Source organism: Bactrocera dorsalis, chromosome 6 (genome assembly GCF_023373825.1).
Source record: "Bactrocera dorsalis isolate Fly_Bdor chromosome 6, ASM2337382v1, whole genome shotgun sequence".
Lineage (NCBI taxonomy): Eukaryota > Metazoa > Arthropoda > Insecta > Diptera > Tephritidae > Bactrocera > Bactrocera dorsalis.
The window spans coordinates 28,061,494-28,089,438 of record NC_064308.1 but is presented as its reverse complement, the minus strand read 5'-3'; the positions used below and the strand labels follow the sequence as shown (position 1 = coordinate 28,089,438).

Here is a 27,945-nt window from a genome sequence, read left to right as displayed (position 1 = left end):
CGGGAAATTCTTCTGATCGCATCGTATGAGTGCTTTGCTTTTTCGTAAAGCGAATTTAGTTCGACCCTTTTAATTTCGAGGGTATAGACCGATTCATCTTCACTTTGGGTCTGAAGATGGTCTTCCACGAATTCAATTAAATCCGTTGTTGTGATTTTGAAATCTTCCATTTCCATCTTTGGGTAAGATATATTTAATATTTGGGTTGAATGAGAAAAATAAATCGCGTAGAGTTACGAAAATTTAAGAAAACAAACTTTAAAAACTTTTTGTATAGTGATTTATTTATTTAATTTCAAATTAATTTTATTGTTTTTATCTCGATGGTGTCCGATGGTTAATATTTATGAAATTATTAAATTTCCGATGAATCGTAACAAAAAAATCGATAAATAAAATTTTTGCAGGGTTTTGCACTTTTTCCTACTGGGTCACCTTTTTAATTTCCTACTGGGTATTTGTCTTTTGACGTGCTGTTCGCTAGCAAATTTTGTCACCAACAAATATAAGCGAATGGGTGCGCTATTCGTATGCAGGTATGTAGCGGGTGTATATTTACTTATATGTAATTTTAGTTTAACGAGAAGAATGCAATAGCCGACGGCAAAACATATGCATATATTTTATTATTGCACTTCTTCTCTTGGGTAAGTATATGCAGGTATGTATGTATATATAATTAAATAGTGCAAATCAAATTTTTGTCAACCCAATAGAACAAATAAATTATGCTTAAGTATGCTTAAGGACACAATTTGACAATTGGGTATTTTTTAACAAATATGATTTGCACTTTATAATAATATATAGAAAAAATATGGGTCGCACTTACAGTTTTTCCGCTTTTTGTTAATTTCGGGTTGCTTTTGTTTATAATTACTTGTAGGCTTTTTGTTTGTTGGGTGCACTCTTTGGGTTTTTGGGTTTGGTTCTGGAACTCCAATGATGTTGGTGGTAGAATTCCCACGAAGACTTTTTCTTTTAATTAATCCGGCTCGATGGGACCAAAAATGTCGGGGTATGTCGACGTATGGGGCCGATTGCGTTTTATTAAAAGATATTTCGTTTTAGTTTTATCGTTATAAATGTTCGAGTTTAATTGAGTTTAATATAATTATAAATATATGGGTGTGTGAATGTGTGCAACCAATGATGGTTAAATGTGTTATTTGTAGATATAAATATGTAAATCTATGTTAATTTATTAAATGATTGTAACCTGCTGCTGCTTTAAATCCTGAGTTGTTGTTGTTTATCGAATGTGCCGATTTGGTGGTTTCTCCAGTGTTTGTCCACTTGAATAGGGATTGTCACCGCTGTATCTGCTTGGGTTTTTAATATTAAATTGATGTAATAATTGTCCACTTGCTTAATTTCTGTGAATTTTGTTTTTCTTAGTGTTCACTTGTGTTTTTCTGTATTCACTGTGTACTTCACTTGTATATCGTTTCACTTGTGATTCGCTTAATTTCATTTGTGTTCGCTTCTGTATGTTGGCGGGATAATAATACCTTTTTGGTGAAAGCGCGGGAAAATCGTCTCCTTCATTCCTCCTTTTTCGCCTGTTGCATGAAGTTGGGGCGGTTTATACTCCTCTACATTACGCCTCTATTACTTTTTGTAATTTGTGGGAGTAATGCAGAGGAGTATTTGTTTGGATTAAACAGTAGATTTAAACCAAAAAAGGCTCCCGGCTTTGACTTGGTTACTGCTGATATACTAAAAAACCTAACGCGAAAAGCAATAGAAAAGCTTACAGTGATAATAAACGCTTGCTTAAATCTCAGATACGTCCCGCTGTCGTGGAAAGTATCTGAAATTATTATGGTACAAAAACCTGGCAAAAGCGCACATGAAGCCTCGTCATATCGTCCAATTTCACTGTTGCCTATTTTATCCAAACTACTTGAAGCTGTAATCATAAGAAGACTTCAGAACGTAATTGAAGAAAAAGAACTTATACCCATTCATCAATTTGGATTTAGATCTCAACATTCCACAATCGATCAAGTTCATCGAATAACGAGCATAATTGAAAAAGCGATGGAAAAAAAGCACAATTGCACAGCTGTTTTTCTTGACGTATCGCAGGCTTTCGATAGAGTATGGCACCATGGCTTACTTCATAAATTAAGACTTCACTTTCCTCAGTATCTAACCGAACTAGTTGACTCTTACCTGAGCAACCGCTACTTCAGAATCAAGCAGGGACAAGCATATACTACGTTACAGCCGATAAAAACAGGAGTACCTCAAGGAAGTGTCCTGGGGCCAATCTTATATATTTTGTTTACTAGCGACATGCCTACGCCGCCAAACTGCGCAATCGCCACATTTGCAGATGATACCTGCATCATTACGACCGGCAAAAATGTAGTTGAGTCATCGCAAAGAATGCAATCTTCACTAAATCAAATCGTAGAATGGACACAGAAATGGTACATTACTTTAAACGAGTTGAAGTCTATCCATGTAAACTTCACTAACAAAAGTGCTACATACATCCCCTTACATATTGGAAATGAAGTAATTCCGTATTCCACCTCGGTGAAATATCTTGGTATGACGTTGGATGCAAAGTTGAATTGGAAGGAGCATATACAAAAAAAAGTTTCAGAATTAAAACTAAAATACCACAAAATAAACTGGTTAATCGGCAAGAAATCACCCTTAACAACATTAAATAAACTCCTAGTCTACAACCAAACTTTGAAACCTATTTGGACATATGGAATTCAACTATGGGGATGCGCTGCCCCGTTATACATCGAAGCGGTTCAAAGATTCCAAAACAAAGTTCTGCGAAAAATGGTAAATGCGCCGTGGTACATACGAAATTCGGATCTGCACCGCGATCTTCATTTAAAAATGGTTCGGGAAGTCATTCGCGAAACAGCATCGAAACATGCAGAAAGGTTACAAAATCATATAAACAGTGAAGCCCGACAACTAGGAGAGGCTAGAAATAGCAGGCGCAGACTGAAAAGAACAACGTTTCATGATCTATTACGAATCTAAGAAAATAACAAATATCATTATATTTAGTTACAAAATTTAGTTTAAAAAAGAAAAGCTTGTTATTACAGCTTTTATTGTTTTGCTTCATACATTGCGAAAAATATTGCTTGTTAGTTTAAATTTATCACTAGTTGCAATTTCAATGAAATGTAGACCCCTCATTTATTACGTTTCAATAAAAAAAAAAAAAAAAAAATTAACACAGACGTAGTAAACGAGATACACTGGGATCTACCAAGCCAAACCAGTATACAACATAGTTTGGTGCTAGATTTTCCGGCAAACAAATTCCAACACTTCAAAAATATCATGGTCAACATTACAGATAAAAATGAAGAAATGGAAATTGTCCCCACCGAACATAACCGCACGCACAGACCCGCCAAGAAAAATACTAAACAAATCATTTGCAATTATTATTTTTCAAAAATTGCGAAGTAGGCCAATGAAATAGCAATAAATTGCAAGATATACACCAAATCAAAGTACGATAGGCATACCAAAAAAAACAAGTCCTTCGGGAGACATCAATTCCTTACTACGCAGGAGAAATACTCCACATTGATATCTTTTCAACTGACAAAAAAATGTTTCTTACTTGCACTGCCAAATTCTCATTCGCCGTGATACAGCCACTAGCGTCTCGCACAATAAGGGCTGTAAAACCACTAATTATTCAGCTGTTGAATTTGTTCTCACAGACCAAGGCAATTTACTGCTAAGCTTCTTTTCATTAAAATCACCTCTTCGATGAAACGAACTTTTGGTGATCAAAGCATATCAAACAATGCGCCAGTCATACATACAGTCATTCTGTAAGTGACAGTCACAAAATCTATTACATTTCATTATTCAGAGAAGTTTTTACACTTGAATGAAAATGAATATGTCGGTAACAAATATTAAATTTTCTATAGCATCGTCAAAAAACATAGTTATCAATAAAAATGAAAATATATGTTGACTTTGTTTCATAATATTTACGAAATTTATGTAAAATTAATTTATTTTTAACTTTTTCGTGTTTGAGTTGCTTACAAAATATAAAAATACGACAATCGATTAATATCTATGATGATCTCTATTCAGTATATTCAAAATGGCAGACAAGAGCTCTTTTTAGTTTTGTGACCGGCTAACTACCAGGTCTCAATATTTTGAGACTAACGCTAGAGACTGTTTCGTGAATAGTAACTAGTCTCAAATTGAGACTTTGCCTCAAAATGTCTCAAATAGAGACTAGAGACTGGTTACAGAATCCCGCTATAGGACAGCTGTTGAAGCAATGAAAGTGTTAAAAAAAAAAACAAAAGAAAAGGCCAAGTTCGGGTGCAACTGAACCTGCAACTTGCAAGAACCAGGAAAATACTTTAAGATGTAAAACGTCAACCAGACTATCGGAATCTAAGCAATTTTGTATATACATATCTTATATCTTTATAAAGGGTGATTTTTTAAGAGCTTGATAACTTTTTTTTAAAAAAAAACGCATAAAATTTGCAAAATCTCATCGGTTCTTTATTTGAAACGTTAGACTGGTTCATGACATTTACTTTTTGAAGATAATTTCATTTAAATGTTGACCGCGGCTGCGTCTTAGGTGGTCCATTCGGAAAGTCCAATTTTGGGCAACTTTTTCGAGCATTTCGGCCGGAATAGCCCGAATTTCTTCGGAAATGTTGTCTTCCAAAGCTGGAATAGTTGCTGGCTTATTTCTGTAGACTTTAGACTTGACGTAGCCCCACAAAAAATAGTCTAAAGGCATTAAATCGCATGATCTTGGTGGCCAACTTACGGGTCCATTTCTTGAGATGAATTGTTGTCCGAAGTTTTCCCTCAAAATGGCCATAGAATCGCGAGCTGTGTGGCATGTAGCGCCATCTTGTTGAAACCACATGTCAACCAAGTTCAGTTCTTCCATTTTTGGCAACAAAAAGTTTGTTAGCATCGAACGATAGCGATCGCCATTCACCGTAACGTTGCGTCCAACAGCATCTTTGAAAAAATACGGTCCAATGATTCCACCAGCGTACAAACCACACCAAACAGTGCATTTTTCGGGATGCATGGGCAGTTCTTGAACGGCTTCTGGTTGCTCTTCACCCCAAATGCGGCAATTTTGCTTATTTACGTAGCCATTCAACCAGAAATGAGCCTCATCGCTGAACAAAACACGCGCGCGAAACACATTTCGAACCGAACACTGATTTTGGTAATAAAATTCAATGATTTGCAAGCGTTGCTCGTTAGTAAGTCTATTCATGATGAAATGTCAAAGCATACTGAGCATCTTTCTCTTTGACACCATGTCTGAAATCCCACGTGATCTGTCAAATACTAATCCATGAAAATCCTAACCTCAAAAAAATCACCCGTTATATAAAAAGTACTAACTGGTCAGAAACGGTGGAAACCAGACATTGAGAAAGCAGCCTTGAATAGGTTATTATTTCCAATGAAATTTATTTGTATAAATATATTCAAAACTAGGGTACAACTGTACAATCCCTTGGATTCTCATACCGACAAAAACATTTAGCCTTTATTCGTAAATAAAATTTTCACTGTATGAAAAGTATAAAAAGTATGCCACAGCAACGCGTGGCCGGATCCCTTAGTAATGTATATGTAAAAGAATAAAGCGCATTACGCCCGAAACATAGCACAGAAAGACGTGAAAATTTGCACGGGCATTCCTTTAGTCCTGGAGTCGGTCCTAATGGCGGCCTTTTTTCCAAAATCACTCTCGATTTCGCAATTTATGTCTATATTTATAACAAAAGAACGGCTGAACCGATTTGACTAAAAATTGATGACAGGTAGCTTGGAACCTCGGGACGGGTATAGGCTACTTTCTATCGTTCTATGCTAAAAGTCACAACAATTCAAATATATAAAAAAGAGGTATTTTTCAAAACATAAGCATATGTTCAATATTCTTGTTAAAATCATGTGAGCATTTTTTTACTTTAATAATACAAAATAACATCACACAGCTACTGGAAGGGTAAAGTGTTTTTTTTTCATACACATATCTTCTTCTTTATTGGCGTAGACACTGCCTACGCGATTATAGCCGAGTTAACAACTGCGCGCCATACGTTTCTTCTTTTCCCCTATGCGGCCCCAATTGGATATTCCAGGCGAAACCAGGTCCTTCTCCCTCTTCCTCTGCTTCCCCCGGTGGGTACTGCGCCGAATACGTTCAGAGCTGGAGTGTTTTCGTCCATTCGGACAACATGACCTATGTCAATGTCGTCATATATCTCATACAGCTCATCGTTCCATTGAACGCGATATTTGCCGTAGCCAACACGCAAATGACCATAAATCTTTCTCAGAACTTTTCTCTCGAAAACTCGCAACGTCGACTCATCAGTTGTTGTTATCGTCCAAGCCTCTGCACCATATATCAGGACGGGAATTATGAGTGATTAATAGTTTGGTTTTTGTTCATCGAGAGAGGACTTTACTTCTCAAATGCCTACTCAGTCCGAAGTAGCACCTGTTGGCAAGAGTTATCCTGCATTGGATTTCCAGGCTAACATTGTTGGTGGTGTGGAGAATGGAGTCATGTGTAGAAGTTCACACAAGTGAGGAAAGTTCTCTGATCGCCATTCACTTGGGAGTGGCCAGAAATGATTCTTCTACATATGGCTCAAACAGTTCACGACTTCCGGTCTTTGACAAAGTATCCTCTGGATTGCCTTACAATTTCCGTTTGAAGGCGAGCTAAAGTGGGAAGGCGAAACATCCCTCCACAGAAGAAAAAATGTTGTTTGCCATTTTAACTATTTCATTATATTGTTATCACGATAAATGATATCATTGACAATCAAGAGCGGCGGATCCGCGAGTTTAAACTAGTACTCTTTATAACTCATACAATGACCGACAAATTCGCCATAAGATATGTTAGAAAAACGAAAATCATTATACCTAGTATATGGGAGTCCCAATTATTTATATTTAGGCATAAAAATATACTGTTATGAGTGAAACCCGTTCTGTAATTTTCTTCGAGATAACTGAAATATTGGCCGATATATCCAGTATAAAGTCACCTAGAAGTTGGAAAATCTTTATATAAAGTTTTTGATACACAGAAATACTATTGTCAGGAAAGAATTCCCTATAAATTTCAATTGTATATCTCACTTATTGACTGATTTTTTCGGTCAAGAGTCAACTATAGATACTGGGGTGCACATATTCGGTAACTAGGGGCTTGAACAGACAATATTAGTACAAGTGTATCCCGTTATATTAATTACTTACTTACTGGAAAGTGAGAGAATCAAATGGATTTTAAACTTTTGATAGGGTCATAGGAACATAGCTAAAATGCCACATACTAAATTACGAAATCGAAAAAAGAATTCGGTCGGTCGGGGCCCAAGAAACGGGATTTCTCCAAATGCAGCCCTCTCATAGCATCTCGGAGGTAAAATTTAATGTATCTGGTGTAATTAGTTATTGATTTATTGCGCTTTTAATAGTTTTGAAAAGTACCGTTATATGGGAAGTGAGTGGGGTTATCTTCCGATTTCATTTATTTTCACAATTTCGGTAGGAGTTCTTATAATATTTGCGCTAAGCAAATTTGATTGTTGTAATTTTAGTGGTTTAGAAGATATGTACATTATTAGAGGGCGGGGCCACGCCCACTTTTTTTAACCTACAGGTGTCTTTTGCTACTTCAATCCCGTCTGCCAAATTACAGTTTTATATAATTAAGTACTTAGTTAGAGCACTTTATGGGTTTTCAGTTAATGGCGTTCTGTGGGCGTGGCAGTGATCTCCTCTACGAACTCGTAATTTTCTTTTTACTAAATATCACGCATGCCAAGTTCCATCAAGATATCTCAATTTTCACTCAAATTACAGCCTGCACGGACAGGCAGAATAACAGACGGTCATCCAGATTTTAACTCGTCTCGTCATCATGCTTATTTATATATGTAAACGCAACCCTTTATCTATCTTGATTAGTTTTAAAATTAGACAGTGCTTTTCTATGTTTTCAGTATCTACGTTTTCAATATTTTTTATTTAGAAAAACATAAGTTTCTTTCAGGTTGGCCTTTGCACTACACTGCTAAATAAAAAAATAAAAAAGCGTAAAATTAAATTAAAATATTGAGTAGTCGAAAAAGTTTTTCTCGTATTTTGTCAATAGGTGTCGTATATGTATATGTATTTAGCGTTAAAAGCCCTTTTACTCCAATGGCATCAAATGACTCTTACGTATATAATAACACTTTGAAACTTTTGCTTTGAAAAATGAACGTTTATATATGTATTAGCATATGGTAGTGTAAGAATTTGCTAAAATAATGTTCTGGTTGCGTCAGAAGAGGCTAGAATAATAATAGCAGAAACAGCCAAAAACGCTACTGCCTTCTTTCATTTTCCTTCCTTAGCGAGCAAAATGTGTTAAAAGTTGAGCCCGTGGTAAAAACTCAGAAATCAGCCATCTTTGTTCGTTTTCATTTGAACAATGTTGCTATTGCTCAATACGCAATTACAATTTTTTATAATATAAAATATCAAAACTAAAAACAAACTATTAAAAATAGTTTATATATTCATAAATAATAGCATTCGACTCTGATTTTGAGTTATTTTAAAAAAATGTCAAACATATTGAAGACAACTTTTATAATTACATATAAAGTATATTGAGTATATTGAGATTGGCAACCCTGCGTTGTGAGAGAGCAATGAGCTGACACGTTTCTACGGCAAAAATCCAAATGCCGTGGATTCCTACAGCATCCTACGGCAAAGAGAGAAGGGCGTAGCGTTTTTCGCTGTTCACTTACATTGCGCGCCCATAAGATAGGTCGTATCAGCTGACACCGGCCACGGGTCTACGTTTTTGGCTGTTTCTGCTATAACTTTTCAGTGGCATGAGAATCGTAACTTCAATTCAGCTGTTTAGCTATCTGTAATTGTAATTGGTCAGTGGCATAAGACTCGTACCTGCAGTTCAGCTCAACAGCTGTAATTGTGCTGTGGTGGAATTTCTTGCAGGAAGAGTTGCCACATATACTCTCTTCCCCGTGACTTTCATAGGATACGAGGGGAATGAACAGTCTTATCTCTCCTGGAATAAGTACGAAGAGGCTTGTCCATGATTCCAGCTGCTGGCAGAAATTGATTGGTGGTTGGTTCTTAAACTCGTTGAGGTTTATAAATTTTCACAAGTTCTCCGGGCTGCTGAGTTTTTTCAGTGTCTTCTTTGGCGATGTATGTTGACTTGAGCTTGTCCACGGAGACAATCTTTTCTCTTCCATCGACTTTAATTTTAAAAACGTAATCACCTATGTGCTCTAAAAATTCGTGCGATCCAGAATAGGGTGGTTCTAGAGGTAGCCTTACTGCATCGAGATTTAGTGTGATGAGCAATAGGGTGTGGGCCTTAATCTTCTAATATGCTCACGAAACTTCTCGAAGAAAGTCTGTGCGTCCGGTGTCATGTCCTCTGAAACGAAAAATTTTCCAGGCACACATAAACCTTTGCCAAATACAAGGTCAGCAGGTAAGGCGTTTAGGTTTTCTTTATAGCACGTGCGAATACCTAGGAGCACGGTTGAAAGAACTTTCGACCAAGGAGAAACAGAGTTGAACATTAGAGCGCTCTGTGCCACCTTTCTACCAGTCCATTTAATTGCGGATGATAGGGTGTTGTTCTTATGCGATGTGCTCCAATCAGCCGTGTCAAAGCCGTAAAGAGCGCGGAAACGGGCCATCTGGAAAATCTATCTATGATTGTACGTGAGATGATTGACAACTGGAAGTTCAATGAGGTCGAGGTGTACATGGTGGAACCTAGCGACAGTTACGTCAATGTGTTTTGGTGTGAGGCGATTGTGACGCTGAGTCTTGGAGCGTTTGCACGGTATTCAATTGCGGGACTAGTTCAGTGCGTCCTTCGTGATGCCCGGCCAAATGAACTTTTGCTTGAGTGTGCGGGCCGTAACTCGACTATTGGGATGGGAGATTCCATGGACTGTGTCGAAGGCCACTCAGCGAAGATTTTTGGGAATGAAAGGTCTTACCTCACCAGATGATATGTCACAATAAATTTAGATATTTTCGACAATTGGTAGACGTTGGAATTTCGAGGTCGTGTTGTTGTTGCGAATAAGCTGCTGGATTTCATCATCCTCTGGATCTGATCCTGGATAGCGCGTCAGCTACCACGTTTTCTTCGTCTTTGAGGTAAACGATCTCAGTAGTCGAGCTGGTTTAGCTGTCATGGTGAAGCTCTGCTGGCTCTCTGGGCGAAAGCGTAGGTTAAGGGCTTGTGATCCGTTTTAATAATAAAGTGGCGTCCCTCCAGTATGTGTCGGAAAAATTTAATAACTGCAAATATTGCTAACAGCTCTCTGTCGTACGTGCTGTACTTCACCTCTGCGAGATTGAGCTTCCTGGAGAAAAATCCAATTGGCTTACAGATGCTATCCTCGAATTGCTCTAACGATGCGCTTTTGGCTGATTTGGATGCGTCAGTTGTGAGAGAAGAAAGGTTTCAGAAGCCACTATGAGGTTATCAATGAAACTGCCAACGAAGTCCAAACCTTTTAAGATGTTGTCCATGTGGCGCTGAAAGGTTTGGGTTGCATTGCGTAATCCCGGCGGTATTCCCAGGAGCTCAAAAGAACCGAAAGTTGATGTGACTGCTGTCTTCTCGATGTTTTCTGGAGCCACAGGAATCTAATGATATGCACGAGTGAGATCGATTGTTGAAAAAATTTTTTACCGTGGAAGAGCTCAAATAAGTCTTCAGCGATAGATACTGGGTAGCCCTCAGGGATCGTTTGCGCGTTGAGTCGCCTGAAATCTCCAGTAGTCGAGCTTCTTGAGTAGCACGTGGATGGGACTGACACAGTTGCTGCTAGAAGGTCTTATCACCCCAAGCTCTAAGAGCAGGCTGATGTCATATTTTGCTGCTTTTACTTTGTCACCGACTAGTCGGCGGACTCGTTCAGCTACCGGATGGCCCGTGGTGACAATGTGGTGAGCCACGTCAGACATGCTATGAGAGACTGATGTGACGCTGGGTTTGGTGATATCAATACAATGGTTTAGTAACTCTTTATAACGATCTTTTAACGAATTCCAAAGGACTGGATAGTTACTTCGCTATATAGAAAAGAATAAAATGTTGTTCCTTTCAACATTTTTTATTTGTAGTACTCAGTTATTTTGGATTGAAGTAAATTTTTCCACATTTCTTCTTCAATATAATTTTCTAATACATTTAGAGAAGTAAGCACGGTGCATGGTACGCTCGTTTTCATTTCCAAATAGGTACGGAAACCTTCAACGGATGAAGAAAGTTGTCCATATGTGGGTAACGCTTTCACAATAACCGCAGATTCTTCTTCGTATTCATCCGAATCTGTTAAAAGAGAAACAATAATGATCATCAGAAAATTATTAGCCAAGGATTTTCTTTATTATTGTTTCCTTACCTGTGATAGCAGGTGCCCAAAACTTTCTTGAACACTTTCAAGGGTAATTTCGTCGCAAGGGTTGTCTGTAGTAATGGCATCACTGTCAACATTGATCTAGTCTTTAAATGTTGCATTAATATTAGTAACTGTTTTAAATGAAGACTCCAAAAAAGCGAAGTGGGATAACGGTAGATAGTTTTTTTCGTGCCGAGGCATCCTGTTTGTTGAGGTGCCAACTTTTACAAATCTTGTTTTTTTAAAACAGTTTGCAATTATCTCGGATTTTACATTGACATCCCACACTTTACTTAAGTTTTGTATGGCATCCAGCAAATTTATGCGCGTGGGAGGTTCTTTCTTCTCCATTTGAAAAAACGCGTTTCCTGTAATGCGTTTAAGGTTACAAATTGATCCATTGGCTGATGTAACGAAGTCATATTGGGTGGGAAATAAGCAATTTCAATATTTTTCAATAGGTCCTTTACATCCCTAGGGTGCGCAGCGCAGTTGTCAATAAAGAGTAAATGATTCTTTGTTGAGAAGCAAACTTTCGATCCAATTTCAAGAGCCATTTCAAAAAAAATTTGCTTGTCATCCATGCTTTCGTATTAAATTAATAATCCAGGTCTAGAGATATTATTCCTTTGAAGCATCTTGGATTCTTGGCCTTTCCTATGATTAGCAATTTAACTTTCTACAATCCGGTCATATTGCATGCCACCAAAACCTTCTCTCTTTGCTGTTTTCCCTCCCAAAGTACAGGGTAGGCCATTTAAAGTTGACCCATCTGGCAATGCTGTAACTTTTAACAGCGCTGACAAATCGGCTAATGTCATACCGCGTTAGAAGCGTCATTCGAAGACAATTTATACCATGGAACAGTACACTCCAAAAGAACGCGCTGAAATTGTTCAGCTTTATATTCAAAATAACTTTTCAATTGTGTTAACTCAACGTGCGTTTCGCAAAAAAAATAAAGTGAAAAGTGCTCCAGTTAAGAACACAATTCACAAAATTTGTGAACACCGGTAATCTCAGTAATGCCAGTCATGCATCCAGACAATGCACAAGACGTTCTGATGAAAATATCGAAGCTGTACGAGCCAGTATTGAGGAGACTCCATCGACATCGAGTTATCGCCGCTCTCAGGAATTAGACATCTCTCGCACCACTCTCCGACGCATAATTCATATAGATTTGCAGATGTTTCCATATAAAATTCAAATGGCACAAAAACTAAACCCAGCTGATTATCCGCGACGCCTTAATTTTGGCAAATGGGCCATCGAAATGGCTGAAAACGAACTTGACTTTTGGCGAAAAAAATGGTGATGTTGACTGGCCACCGAGATCACCAGATTTGACGCCACCAGACTTTTATTTGTGGGGTTATTTGAAATCCAAGGTATACGCTAATAAGCCAAAGACCTTAGCTCAACTGAAAGCCAACATTCGACGTGAAACAGCCGCCATATCATCCGAAACATTGGCCAAAGTCATGGAAAATGTCGAAAAAAGAGTGCATTTAGCTGTCAAAGTTAAAGGTGCCCATTTACGCGATCTAATTTTTAAATATTAGCTGAAACAAATCCCCTTGGACCAAAATAAATTATTTTTGAAATGAACAAAAAACATTGTTTTCTTTTGTTCTTTTTTTTTAGAAACAAATGGGTCAACTTTAAATGGCCTACCCTGTACTTTTCATTTTTAAACGCCATCGTTTTATTAGGTAAGCACATAAAAAACAAATCCGTCTCATTTTTCCAACAATTTTGGCAAAACATTCGTTATCGATTCATCACGAGTTTGGATGTTAGCGACAGCACTTTCACCCCACCATGTTTTTTGAACAATGCCGTGACGATTTTAAAATTTTGGTTGCTTCGTCAATACCCTCAAAAGTACAAGTATGCATTATCTGTGACACTGGTTAAAAGCTTATCCTTGTTTTTTTAAATCGTAGATAAGCTACTAGAAGGAATTCCAAATTGCTTAGCAAAGTCTTTTTTTTGAAGCTTTTCCCTTTTCAACTTCATTTATTATCAATAGCTTCTTTTAATAAAGGTTTCGGTTGAAACTTGCATAGCTCGATGGTTCCCCGAAATAATCTTTCAATTTTATGGAAAATAAACGGTTCAAAGCATCAGTTTCAGCTTGTGCGAAGTGGAAGCAACAAAGTACACAGAGCAACAATAACAACAACAATAACCAAGAAAGCGACGTCAAATTATTTGAATAAATCCGTTATATGGAGATTGAAAACGCTTCAATCTTGAAGTTACGGTCGCAAAAAATCCTTCGTTATAAGGAAATATTCGCTATAGGAAAATTCGTTATATGGAGAAAATTTTACACTTAAAGTAGACCCAAAACAGTGTTCTTATAATTGCTACGCGATAAAGAAAACTTCGTTATAGACAGTTTCGACTGTACATGTGCTCGGTAAGGGGGTTGAAAAGGGCTCGCTGGTCCACTGTCGAAATACCATATTCCGTGGTTTCAGCAAGTTCTCCCGTCGTAGTGAGTGATAGTAACGGATCCATGTTTTTTTAGGTCTATCAGTAGGTCATAGTGTACGACGAAGACCAAGGTTGAGAGTAACTGGTTGATGACCTTATGTATTGATGCTAGTTGAGTTTGCTGCGTTAAGTTTAAATTCCGACGGTAATAGTTTTTGCTTGGCAAAAGCTCGTGGTCAATTCAGTGGCAATTCAGCTCAACAGCCGTAATTGTGCTGTGTGTATAAATTGTATTGCTATTGTGTATAAAAAAGGGAAGAATGCACGCAAGCCACCAATGATATTTGTCAAGTTTACGGAGACGATGCTGTTTCATTTCGTGTAGCACAACGATGGTTCGATAGCTTCCGTTGTGGAAACTTCAATATTTCGATTTACACTGATGAAAGTTTTTCACTGATCGAATAATGTTTCTAGCGGAAAAATGGCAAAAAGTGGCCGACCGAAAAGGTACATATTTGTTTAATTATTTATTAGTATAAATATAAAAAAAAAATAATTGTTGAAGTTTGATTATAAATACGAAACCCTAATATAACTATTTTCAAATCCAAAACAATACTTCATGAAAAAATGCTTTCGGAAATTTATAAAGAAAAAATTTATCTATAAAATTAGTTGAAATACAAACTTATGGGTTATATTTTCCTTAACATAAAAAATTGTTAAATTTTGTAAGTTGCAGATTATACTATGTTCATACCGAAAATTTCAAAGATTAGATTACATTTAAGCATTTCATAACCCAACAGTGTTCTCACTGCCGTTAGAAAGATTAAAAAACAGCTGTTATTGTCATTCAAGAATTCACATCGCTTAATATTTATCAAAAGAAAAGATTGTCATATAGTATTTTGAAATAAAAGCCGTCTTTTTTAAATATTTTCCATATAATAGAAATAATGGATGCATTTTTTCATTTGCTTGGTCGATTTTCAGGTGAAATTAGATTCATTGCTTTAAAAAAAATCTGTTTGTTTACATTTTTTTCCCTTTGTAGTGTCTAAATCAGCTGTGATAATGTAACAGTTTTCCAGTGCTGACTAGTATTTTTCCAGTGCTGACAAGTAGATTGCGCAAAATCAGAGTCGCACGGACAGATTTAGCGAGGATCAGTTTCAAATCATTTCAATGAAGTGATTTGGAACTGTAACCACAACAGACAGCCAAACGATTTTTTAGTCGACTTGCACTCCTGCGCTCTGAGAGCACTTGTCAACAACTCGGTATAAAGCAATTGTTGGACGGCATTTCAAGTTCCTTACATACAGCTGCAACCGAAACCATTAGTCTTCGGGAAATGCAAAAGAACCGCTGGTACGATGAAGAGTGACGTGTCGCAGCAGAGAGAAAACAGACTGCCAACATTGCACGGGAACAATCGACCACAACACATGCGGGACCGGATAGATACCGAGAGTTGAAGAGGGAAGCGTGTCGCATTTCAGACAAAAACAAAAGAGGCCGAAGTGCGTGAGTACGAAGAGCTTGATAAGCTGGCCGACAGGGGCAATGCTCGTAATTCTACGAAAAGCTTTGGCGACTAACAAAAGGTCTCAAGACCGAAGCATACTGTTGTAGAACCCCAGCGGTCATCTAGTGACTGATGCGCAGAGCATACTAAATTTATGGAGGGAACACTTCTCCAGCATGCTGAATGGCAGTGAACGTACACCGCCAGAAGAAGGCGAACCTGATTCCCCAATAGATGACGATGGAGCAGACGTTCCACTGCCCGACAATAAAAAGTGTGAATAGAAATTGCCCTTCTGAAGAACAACAAAGCGGGGGGGCCGGTGGATTGCCGGCCGAGCTTTTCAGACACGACGGCGCAGAACGGATAAGGAGCATGCATCAGCTTCTTTGTAAAATATGGTCGGACGAAAGAATAGGTATTCACCATACGCCAAATCGTGGAAAAGACTGGTGAAAAGAGAATCGGCACACAACACCTCTTCGTCGATTTCAAAGCTGCTTTCGACAGCACGAAAAGGAGCTACCTTTATGCCGCGATGTCAGAATTTGGTATCCCAGCAAAACTAATACGGCTGTGTAAACTGATGTTGAGCAATACCAAAAGATGATATTGATATTATCGGCCTCAACACTCGCACCGTTAGTTCTACTTTCTCCAGACTGGACAAGGAAGCAAAGCAAATTGGTCTGGGCTGAACGAGGGCAAGACGATATATCTCCTGTCATCAAACAAACAGTCGTCGCACTCGCGACTTGGCTCTCACGTCACTGTTGACCTTGTAACTAGTATAAACACCACCAAAAATGTCAGCCTGGAAATCCAACGCAGAATAACTCTTGCCAACAGGTGCTGCTTCGGACTGAGTAGGCAATTGAGAAATAAAGCCCTCTCTTGACGACAAAAAATCAAACTCTATAAGTCACTCATTATTCCTGTTCTGCTATAAGGTGCAGAGGATTTTATGGTCCTTTGCACGTTGGCCATGGCGAATATCGCATTCGATGGAAAGATGAGCTGTATGAGATATACGACGATATTGACTTAGTTCAGCGATTTAAAAGACAAGGCTACGCTGGCTAGGTCATGTTGTCCGAGTGGACGAAAACACTCCAGCTCTGAAAGTAATCGACGCAGTACCCGCCGGGGGAAGCAGAGGAAGAGGAAGACCTCCACTGCGTTGGAAAGACCAGGTGGAGAAGGACCTGGCTTTGCTTGGAATATCCAGTGGCGCGCTCTTGTTAACTCGGCTATAATATTTAAATTGATAGTATAAAAGAAAGTCGATTTTTCTGTCTCTATGTCCCTTTGTATGCTTAAATTTTTAAAACTGCTCAACGGATTTTTTTTAGTAGATAGAGTGACTGAAGTGGAAGGTTTATTTGTATAATAGCATCCATTAAATAGTGGAGAAATACTGTTATTTTTGAGTTTTCTAAGGTGATGTCGTAAATAATTAATTTTTTTTTTCGCTTGCGTTGCAAACGCAGGCTGAAACCTACGAGATTTATCGAAATAATGTACCAAGTTTTGTACACTTTGAAAAGATCTACAGAGAACTCTTATAGATATCCCACAACAACAGTTTTTTGTCATTTACTTTTTACGACAAATAATAGCTAATCTTCGAAGAGATTTTAATGAATACAGTGTAACTGTTATCCTATTAAATTCCTTAAATACATTGATGATTTAGTATAAGGCTCTCTCATTTGATTTAAATGAATATTTTCGATGATATTACAGATTTAAAAATTGCAAGACTTAACGTTTGTGGCGGTACCGTCCGATTAGGTCGGCGGGAGCGTGCCATAAGTAGCGCGTCGGAGGCCGCGGTTCTCCCTATAGCCCTTTAAATTTAGCAGCAATCGGACGCGTTCATTATCAGAGCTCTCTAGCGAGGAATATTTAAACGGAAACCATGAAGTACGAGGGCTGTCCGATAAATAACCGACCTAACCATGATGCACTTGACTTTTTCAAAATTTTTTTTTTTTTTTCTACATAGTCTCCACACACTTCTCCCAGCGATGCTCCCATCTCTGCAACCCTTCCAAATAGTACTTGGCGTTTTTGTCTGCAAAATACGAGTTCACGAAAGAGATTGCCTCCTCATTTGACAAAAATCTCTGGCCGCCGAGCGCAGTTTTAAGTTTAGGAAACAAAAAAAAGTCGCTTGGTGCTAGATCCGGTGAATAAGGTGGATGGTCAAGCAGTTCGAACCGCAATTCGTGGATTTTCGTCATGGCGACTGTTAAGGTGTGAGATGGTGCGTTGTCTTGGTGGAACAAGACTTTCTTTTTTTGCAAATGTGGCCGATTTTTCGAAATTTCTTCCTTTAGCTTGTCCAATAATGATGCGTAGTATGCTCCTGATATAGTTTTTCCTTTTTCAAGATAGTCGATAAAAATAATTCCATGGCTGTCCCAAAAAACACTCGCCATCACTTTCCCAGCCGAATACACGGCTTTAGGTTTTTTTGGGGCTGGTTCCCACCTTTTCAATCCACTGTTTAGATTGGTTTTTTGTTTCGGGCGTATAATGATAAATCCAAGTTTCGTCTACAGTTATCAATCGGCGCCAAAACTCAGTCTTATTGCCTCTAAACTGAGCCAACAGAGCGCTGGAAATGTTCATGCGCTCACGTTTGTGGTCTAGCGTAAGCAAACGCGGCACCCAACGCGCGGACAGCTTTCTCATGCCCAAATCTTGGTTTAATATGTGACAAACAGTTTCTTTTGACATCTTCAGAATCTCAGCTATTTCCCTAACTTTAATCCGGCGGTACCAATTGATGAACTTTAGCGATGTTATCGTTAGTGGTTACAGTTTTTGGACGCCCAGGACGTTCATCATCTTCCAAGCTCCTGCGACCACGTTTAAATTCAGCTGCCCAAAATTTTACGGTGGTAAACGATGGTGCAGGGTCACCATACACAGAGTCCAACTCATCTTTGATTTGTGAAGGCGTATTGCCTTTCAAAAATAAAAATTTAATTACAGCTCGATATTCAATTTTTTCCATTTTGGGGAAATCACCGAAATAGACTCACAAAAACGACTGTCAACAGATAATTGCGCAAGATAAATTTCTGAAATTTTGGCGAGTAGCTATTATAATATGCACAATTTGAAGTAGAAACTTTTTTTTCAGATGTGCCGCTAGCTTCACGTTGAGGTCGGTTATTTATCGGACAGCCCTCGTATATGCGTACTATTTCAAACTGATCTTGCCTCAAAAATAAATATTATAACTGGCTTAGTAATCTGTCGGTATTGTCAGTCGACTTTTTCGGCTTTTCACGCTTGAAGACCGGCTCATCATGTGCATTCCACTATAATGTCTGCCGATTGAACTCCAGTGTGATTTAGCCGTATTTTTATTGTTACACACCGACGCAAAAATTCGGTTTTTATACGATTAAAGAGCACCCACATACTCCTCAGAATCAGCATTTCGTTGCTTTTGTTATATTATGAACTTTCGGGACACCTACTTTGCACAGAGCTTTCGTCTCTTTAGGACGCCCACTGCCTTCATTGTCCTCTGTGCCCATTTCGCCTCTTTCCAACTTACCAAATCTCTTTTCAACGGTTGATTTCCCAGCACTGCAATGTTTTATTAGCACACGAAATGCTTTTATGATCCATTTTTTTGTAAACTAACACAAGTTTCTTCATGCTATGTCTCATTAACTAATAGTTATAATCTATTATAACACATTTATATTACTTTGATCTATTACTTACCTTAATATATTATATGTATATATATATATATGGGACAACTTGAGTACCTCACGGCTGACTGACTCACGGCAACAACACTTCAACTCGCTTGGCAAAAAACTGAAGCTGTCCTGATCGAAGACATAAAAATAAATGTTGACGGCCATAGTATAATAACCCAGAAGGCACTAAAGTACCTAGGAGGGATTATTGACACTGGACTTAGCTACAAGACGCACATCGAAAAGGTATGTGAGAAAGCAGCACGTGTAACGGCCTGTCAATAATAATGGCCAATATTGGTGGACCAAGCCAAAATAAGCGAACGCTATTGGCCAAGGTGAGCCAATCCATTCTGTTGTACGCGGCGCCCATATGGGGTCCAGCACCACATCAAAAGACGTATGCTAAGAAGCTAAATTTTCAATGCAGACGGATGAATGAGGAGAAGGTCTGAATGGCGTAACTGACGAACCGAGTGACTAAACTTGGCCTCACGATGTAATGCTTAACGACAGTTCCGTAGGGCAAATAAACAAGCAAAGACAATGGAGTTAAGAGTTTAGTACGTAAGCGTATTGGTCTTCCAATACGAATCGTGCATACCGTCCGGAAAGATGACGGTATCTTTCCAAGATTCCCAAATATAAAAAAAAAACATAATCTGTATATGAAGTGGAAGTGGCGGTGTCGCCAAGTTGTGTGGTGCCATGGTACCAAAAATACGTACAAAAAGTGCAATAAAAGTGCGTAAGATTGTTTTAGCAACCATTTGCCAGCCTGTGTGTGTTAAACTTTTCGTATTATACATATACGTATATATGTAGACTGACATATCAGTTAAGTGAAAGAGTGCAGTGATACCAGAACAAAAAGAATCGTAAGAAAATAGTAATAACAACAACCTGTAAAAAATATATACAGTAAAGTGGAGAGCTAACACTTACAATTACGTAAGCTTATGGTAACAAAAGAAAAAGGGGAAGTTCGTAGATACATATGTAACTTTTCGATCCGTTTTTGCAATTATCGGTCGATTTTTCTCAATTTGTATAGATTTTCGTTCGCATATTTTCCGATTAAACTACTTTCATTGTGCTATTGCTCATTTTTCGATTTGACTTTTCGTTATTTGGGTCAAAGTGTTTCAAATGTCGGATGAAAATTACCCGAAAGCGTTAGCGAGTCTCAAGAAAGTTTATTGTAATAAATGTTTGATATTCCTCAATACAATATGTAAACTTTTGGAGCTGCCAACCATCCGCACCTTCATTGCGTTCAATGATTGACGAAGTGTCAACGGTATATGATTCAATGCTATCGATGATGACAAAGGTTGACTCTGCTATCCGCTACCACTGGGGAAGGACTGTGAAGCCACCTTAAATAGGAGATACCAGCACCTATCGGTGGAAGGAGCAGCACACTCGAGGACGAAGCCCATACCAACAGACAGTACGAGTCATAGAAAGCAACCACAAATGGATAGGACCAAATCGGCGTCAGTTGTCAACAGTGCAAATCGAGGGATCACTATTTAACTGCCTGTTCAAGGCGCTTCCGGTGCAACAGAGATTTGAGTTTGTGAAATCGGTGCTCTTATACATAAATTGCTTGCGTAAGGAGCATATCGTATCCAAATGTAGGACGGATCGTTGTCGGGTATGCAATCGATGTCATCACACACTGTTGTACCAGTATCTGGTTTCGGCTATTATTAAAAATTATCGATGGAATTGTGGGTAACGCGATGCATTTTGGCTAATCATCCAGACCATAACAACAATTTTAGAGGTTGGAAAATTCCGCACAATACACTCAGTCCTTTTTTTACGCGATTATTGGTTCTGCCACTAATTAGTTTTCCTATATTAACTGACGAATTGGTTCCGAATATAAAAAATATCGCGTATAACAAAATATGCGCGCAAAAAAATATTCAAAAACAATACAATCAGTTTCAAATTTCATACATATGATTTATTCATTCATAACAAAATAAAAAATACAAAACAAAAACCATATATAAAAGAGAAGGAAATAGAAAATAGGTAGATTTATTGAAAAAAAAAAACCGTTGAATGCTGTTCAATCACTGTCATTATCCGTAGTGGAAATTATTCTTAGCCGCTTATTTTGATGGCCGGCGCTGATATATGAATAGTATGAACTATGGATTGATGTTCTGATTGACTAAGCATCTCCGACTGACAAAATTAACTGAATTTATGGTGCAATTCAGTTAATTTTGTTTGAATGCTTCTTTTTGGACCCAATAAATTCCGATGTAGTTCTTTATATCTTAAAATACAGAGACTCAATTCTTTTTGAAAAATTCGTGCACGTTCGGCATCAGTATCATTTGCTACAAAATAATTTTCCTATTCTGCTGCAAGTTTAAAACCTTGCTTAATCGTCTCTGCTTTAATTGGATGATCGTCTATCTCGGTGTCAATATCCAATATCCACACACTATTAGGGTGCGCCGACATATTCAAAAATTATTACGCGTAAAAATATGTAAACAAGCAAAAAACGAAAACAAGCAATCGCGTTAAAGTGAGAATTTCGCGTAAAAAAAGGAATTTGCGCTGCAAAAATAACCGCGTTAAAGTGAAATAGCGTAAAAAGAGATCGCGTAAAAAAAGGACTGAGTGTATTGAATTAGCCGATCCAGAATTCCACAAATCTAAAAAAGTGGATATCTTATTACGTGCTGAAACATCTTTCGATATTTTAGCTGTTGACCAAATTAAAAATTAGGACCATTTTTAACTAACCAACACTTCAGAATACTCTTTTAGGATGGATTGTATCTGGCAAATACACCAGCAATTTAAGTTCTCCTCCCAGATTACATAGCCCATTATGACAAGCTGAACAAGACTTTACGTCAATAGATTCAGTAATCCAAAAATCGGCTCTACGAGTAGAAGAATTACCTTCAGATTCAAATGGCATTAAATTCACACAAGAGCAATAAAAGTGAGCAATTTTTTTCGTAAATACAACTCAAGTATGGAATGCCTTTTAAATCTGACCGTAAGTTACTCGGGCAATCCTATGAAACCGCAGTTTGGCGTTTTAGGCCCTGGAGAGAAGAACATTAAAAGATCCAGAACTTCGTAAAATGTATTTGGACTGTATCTGCAAATACAAATTTTTCGACTTAACACCGTAACTTACGACACTGTGCCTGTTCCATTTCTCGCAACACGATGTTTGCAAATGCTCAGTGATGAAATGTCCACTCGGTTCATTGGCTATTAAAAGATAATATATAATAATATAAATAATATGAATATACATATATATAGTATATGCACTGAAAAGTCATTATGCTTCAATGGCAAAAATTCCACAAACACGTTAGCAATCCATTGGTTGTCGAAAGAGGATGTGTTTCGCTTTGTTTTAGATGATAAGTTTAATGATCTGCGAGCCACTAAACGAAATATATATTACTAGTTTTTGCTCGCCTTTTTGATCCTCTTGAATTATAGCACCACTAGTTACCAAAGCAAAAATTTTATTGCAATAGCTTTGAATCTAAAAACTAGATTTGGATGAGTCGATTGCATTACGTCTTGACACTAGCTGGCAGAATTTTAAAGCCAACCTATGGCAGCTCTCATCTGTTAGCATTCCTCGTTACGTAAATGTTGAGATGAGTTCCATCTGCCAACACATAGCTTCGCCGACGCCCCAAAAAAGGCGTACGGATGCTGCGTATATATACGAAGCCAATCTGATAGTGGCATTAAATGTATGCGGCTTATTGCAAAGTCTAGAAAGGCTTCACTATAAACCAAATCTCTTCCGCATCTAGAGCTCTTGGGAACACATCTTCTTTCGAAATTATGGTCAAAAGTAGCGCCTTTGTTGAATCGAAATTTCGAAAAATTACATTTTGGATAGACTCTGAACTAGTTTAACATTGGATAAAAACACATCCTTCGTCACTACAAACCTTCGTCGCAAATAGAGTGCCCGAAATCCAAGAGGTGACTGACAAAGTGCATTGGCGGCATGTGCTAACAAAACAAAATCCAGCAGATCAAGTGTCTCGGGGTTGTAACGAGGATGAATTGAATAATTCGATATAGTTTGGCGGCCCACAGTTCCTCCTAGAAGACCCTGTATTATGGCCAATTAATAACCACTTCCAGCTTTCACCAGGAGACGAAGCGTTAGAGAAGAAAAAAAATATATATTTACACTATTTATATACTGAGAATAATTCATTATTGAACCTTATTTAAAAATTCTCTTCTCAACGCAACGTGCTCCTCACAGCAGAGAAGCTATCAACACTGCTGATCCCAACGACGGCGAAGCGTTAACACCAGCGCATATTTTAATACGGTGCTCCTTGCGAGCACTCCCACCAGCACAGGTAGCAATGGACCAAATTTTTTTGCTGCTAGGGATGGCAACTTATTTGCTGCCTTAAGCAACAGTTCTGGCGACAGTGGTCCAAAGCATACCTGACCTTCAGGAGCGCAACAGTGGCTACACCCCATACGCAATATGCAACTCAATGACCTCGTTCTCGTCCACGGGGAAAACGAGCACCAGTGGGTAATAAAACGCCTCGTCGCAACCGTCGAAGGGCAAGGCGGCAAGGTGCGAGTCGCAGACGTGGCATCCAAGACGGGCATAATTAAGCGTTCCATCCACAAACTGGCCTTGGTTCCAATGGATGTTGAAGGAATCTGATCCTGTAAAGATGCCCGGTGTTGCGTCAAGCTACATATATATACATGTTTATTCCCAAATTTATTATTTATTATTTATTAAAAACTAAATTAAGAAAAATTGTTTTATATAAAATACTTACCCCTTTTGTAATACATATTTACTTTACCACTAGCTTAAGCCGTTAGTTTAAGATTTAGGAAATTGAGAAGTAAAGATCAAAATCTACAAGTCATTCATCAACCCCGTCCTGTTATATAGCAGAGGAATGGAGGATGCCAACATCTGATGAGCGGACCTTACGAGTATTCGAGAGAAAGGTTCTGCGGAAGATTTATGGCCCTTTGCGCTTTGGCAACGGCGAATATCACATTCGATGGAACGATAAGCAGTACGACTTATGTGACGACATTTACATAGTTAAGCGATTCATTGCTACGAGAGATGGCAACTTGTTTGCTGTCTCAAGCAACAGTTTTGGCGACAGTGGTCCAAAACATACCTGACGGGTCTTCTGGAGCGCAACAAGTGGCTACACCCTAAGCGGAATCTGCAGCCCGGCGACCTCATCCCCGTACACGGAGACAACATACCACGGCAGCAGTGGGTAATAAGACGAGTCGTCGCAACCATCGAAGGGCGAGATGGCAAGACGCGAGTAGCAGACGTGGAAGACGGGCACAATTAAGCGCCCTATCCACAAACTAGGCTTACTTCTAATGGACGTTGAAGGAATCTGATCTTGTCAAGGTAGCCGGGAATGCGTCAAGCGACATACTTTTTAAACCTAAAATTAATAAGAAGAAAATTAATTGTAAAAATATTAAAAATGGAATTTACAAGGTCTGTCGCAAAAGAAACAGGACTGTTAAAAAAAACAAAAAATTAATATTTTTCAAAAGTTATATTTTTTTATTCAAAATAGTTTCCTTGTGCTTCGATACAGCGTTTGGCCCGGTCAATTAGCATTTCAAATGAGTGTTTAAGGTCATTTTTTGGAATGCTCCTGAGAATATTGGTCGTCGCCTTTTGGATAGCTGAAATGTTCTGAAACCAGTGTCCTTTCATGGACAAATGAAGTTTTCCAAATAGGTAAAAAGCACAGGGTATTGTGGTCGAGCACGACGAATGCGTGACAAAAGACGCTTCATAACACCAAGGTAAAACACAGCATTAATCGTTTGGCCAGGTGGGATGAACTCTCGGTGTGCAATACCCTCGGAATCGCAAAAACAAATCAGCATTGTCTTTAGTTTTGACTTCTGAAGACGACTTTCGGTGATGGCTCTCGTCCTCACGACCTTCTTGGAATCGCTTAAACCACTCATGCACATTACTAGGGGATAGGCACTGATCACCATAAACTTTTTTCATCATTTGAAATGTTTCAGTAAACGTTTTCCCAAGTTTAAATCAAAATTTAATATTTGCTCTTTGTTCAAAATGCATTTTACGAACGATGACCAAAAGCTGCTGTCACTTTTTGATCGATAACATCGATTGTAGTTATCCAATTTTTACGAAATGTCAACAAGGGATCAAACTTTTTATTTCATATACCCACCAATAGGTGGTGCCACTAGAAACAGTTATATTTAAAAAGTTCTGTTTCTTTTGCGACAGACCTTGTATATACCCCAGTCAAATAATTATACATATGTGCAATGCTTCAACTTTAATTATTTTAAAAAGAAACAATGAAAGAATGTGGAACTTTTTTCTTGTCTTTTATAATTAAAAGAATTAAACATTACATAACAAAATTATATTCAAATATTTTTCTTAATTAAAAAAAAATACTTTATGAAATTTCCATAACAAATATTTATATGTGCAAACAATTATTTCAATCCAAGTACATATCTTTTTATTTATAAATGAAATAGTTTTGAATTTGTTAATAAGGGATTGTGTTACCCTTATGTATCTTCACCAATTGGACACGATGAGGCATTGACTCCACCAGTTTTTTAAGCACAGACATAACAATTTTGTCCCGTTCTGCCAAAATGGCATGCTTTAGTTGCTTAAGGCTGCCATAAATTTTGCCTGAAAGAATTCCCCATATATCCTCGATCGGATTCAGATCTGGACTTAAGGCAGGCCACTCCAGCAATCCAATTTTCCGAGAATTAAAGAACGCATTTGTCTTCTTCGCAACATGGATCGGTGCATTGTCTTGCTGAGAAATCCATTCATCGCCATGTAAATCAGCAGCAAAATCAAGGAGGTCGTTTTCCAACAAATCAATATAGATTTCTGCATTTAGCATATTTTGGACTTGCCTTTTGATGAAAATGCTGCTCATACCATTAGCGATCCACCATAGTGAACGCGCTTATGGCATGCCTCCCGTGGGCGTCTTAAATCTCTCCAATATTTATGAAGACTATCCAAGTTAAATTTTTTTTCGTCACTGAATAGCACAGATTCGAATTCTTCATCCCAAAATTTATACTTTTAATAAAATGCAATTCTTGCATTTTTATGACGTTGCTTTAGGCATGGCTTAGGCACTCGATTTTCATATTTAAGGCATATATCTTTTATTATTATTTGATGCACACGTTGTCTAGTCACATTTAGACCAAGTTCCAATTTTATTTGCCTGCAACTCATATAGCTATTGGTTGTTAGCTGCTGAATCCGCTGCCATCAATTTTACCTATACGACCACTACGCTTAGTAACTTCATAGTTAACTGGATTTTTCAGAAAGTTTGTTATTGTGTTCCGATGCCTCTTTACAGAAAAAGCAATTTGGTCAACTTTCACGGCAGATTGACTCATTCCTTCCTTTAATCAATCCACGGTCCTCATCTGATAATTCAGTTCCACGTGGCATTTTCCTACAAATTAAAAAAATTTAATTTACTTTCGTCGTCTTAAACCTTTATCATGTACTGTTACTTACTTAAAAATTTGTATCTCCGCTTTTTCTACTGATACGTTTACTTGACAACAATCAGAACACAAATAGTTCATTTTGCACATATAAATATTTTATACGTAAGTTGTGACTTACTTCATTAGAAATAGCGGTACTATGAATACGGAGCAGGCATGAATTTTTTAAATGACGCTAAACCATAAAAATCATACAAGAAAATATGTATACCAAAAATGTTTGCCGTACCGTTAGTAGAACATAAGTTATAGAGAAAACCTATTTCGCACATATAATTATTTGACTGAGGTACATTGAAATATAAAACATAACATACTTTCCATAATAACACATGTATATTACTTTAATGTATTACTTACCTTAATATCTTATCTTAATCTATTACTCGAATTTAACGAAAATTCGTCAAAATTGTACTTACCCCTATATTTAATACATACCATACATACCGTATTTATAATACAACTATTTTAAGCCGTTAATTTAAGTTTAGGCTGACTGATTCGATTGAGCGGAATAAAGAATCAATTGTAATTAGAACGAGAAATCGACCGGACGTGTTTTTTATTAATCGAAATGTTAACACTTTTCGTGACAAGCAATAAGGCTTATATTCGCGCACTTCCAAGTTATTGGTTTATCGCTTCTCAAAAACGGTTGAGAGTTTTCAGTGTGAAAGATTAAAGCCCACCGTCAACAAACTGATTGGACCTAATGGCTTTAAGCCTGGAATATGAACAACTAACCAGATATTCAACATGCGCCAAATCTTCGGAAAGACTCGTGAAAAGAGGATCGAAATATACCACCTCTTCGTCGATTTTAAAGTTTCTTTTGACAGCACGATAGGGAGTCGCCTTGTCTGAAACCTCGTTTGGTATCGAACGGCTCGTAGAGGTCATTCCCGATCCTGACGGAGCTTTTCGTGTTGCTCAACGTCAGTTTACACAGCCGTATTAGTTTTGCGGCGATACCAAATTCAGACATCGCGGCATAAAGGCAGCTCCTTTTCGTGCTGTCGAAAGCAGCTTTGAAATCGACGAAGAGGTGGTGTGTGTCGATTCTTCTTTCACGGCTCTCCTCCAAGATTTGGCTCATGTTGAATATCTGGTCGGTTGTTGATTTGCCAGGTCT

General features: G+C 38.0%; 1 protein-coding gene across 1 annotated transcript in view; it reads right to left on the bottom strand.

Annotated features, from left to right (window-relative positions):
- The window catches only part of LOC105224889 (ankyrin-3), a 610,175-nt gene that overhangs the window by 222,581 nt on the left and 359,649 nt on the right, over positions 1 to 27,945 (bottom strand). The window lies entirely within an intron of this gene.